We start from the raw sequence: 995 nt of genomic DNA on the forward strand, positions 1-995 counted from the left end.
GCTAGGCCCTCTAAAAGTGTAACTATTAAGCAAGTTGATTGGCATTTACCCATTAGTGGCTATATTAAATGTAACTCGGATGGAGCATCTCGTGGCTCTCTAGGTCAGATAGGAAGTGGTGGCATTTTTCGAGATGGTTTTGGGAAATTTAGAGGATGCTTTGTAGAATACATTTTTTGAGATGGCCTGATCTTCCTGGGGGCAAAGCAGATCATGGCCAAAAGGGTGGTTAGAGATGTCAAAACGGGTCAGCCCGGCCCACATGGGATGGCCCGCAACGGGTTGAGCTAAAAGTGGGCTAGCCCAGCTCGGCCCACTTTTGTGTGGGCTAACAAAATGCCAGCCCGGCTCGACCCACCACGGGTTGGTGGGTTATGCGGGCTGGCCCACTTTTCTGCCTTTTTTTGTAAAAAAAAAAATCCAAACAACTTAAAATAAAATCCAATATAAAAACCAAACTAAATCAAATCCAAACATTCAATATTAAAGTGATTGAAGTCTTCAAAATAAACATTCAACATTAAGATAATTGAAATTTAAATGTCATCAAAAATAAACTTCTAAACTATTGATATTAAACATTAGAGTCATGGAGTGTGAAATCCAGAACAACTTCTTCTTCTTTCTCAACATCACCATTAATTTCATCTACAAAGACAAAAAAAAATAAACAATATCATTAATAAGTCAAATAAATAAAACAACACACCAATAACAAACTAAAAATTATGGAAAAAGAAATGTAAATTACCAATATCTTCAAAACCATTTATCCAATTTTGGGTTAAAATTAGTGCTTGAACATTGGAAGGAAGAAGACTAGCGCGATACTTGTTTAGCACACAAGCACCAATGCTAAATGCTGATTCACTAGCAACAGTTGTTATAGGAATGCTTAACACCTCACATGCCAATTTACAAAGATTTGGATAACGTTATTGGCGGTCCCTCTAATAACTCAAAATATCCAACTTAGGAAAAAACTTTGGCTCAAG

Source organism: Glycine max, chromosome 11 (assembly GCF_000004515.6).
Source record: "Glycine max cultivar Williams 82 chromosome 11, Glycine_max_v4.0, whole genome shotgun sequence".
NCBI classification, from domain to species: Eukaryota; Viridiplantae; Streptophyta; class Magnoliopsida; order Fabales; family Fabaceae; genus Glycine; species Glycine max.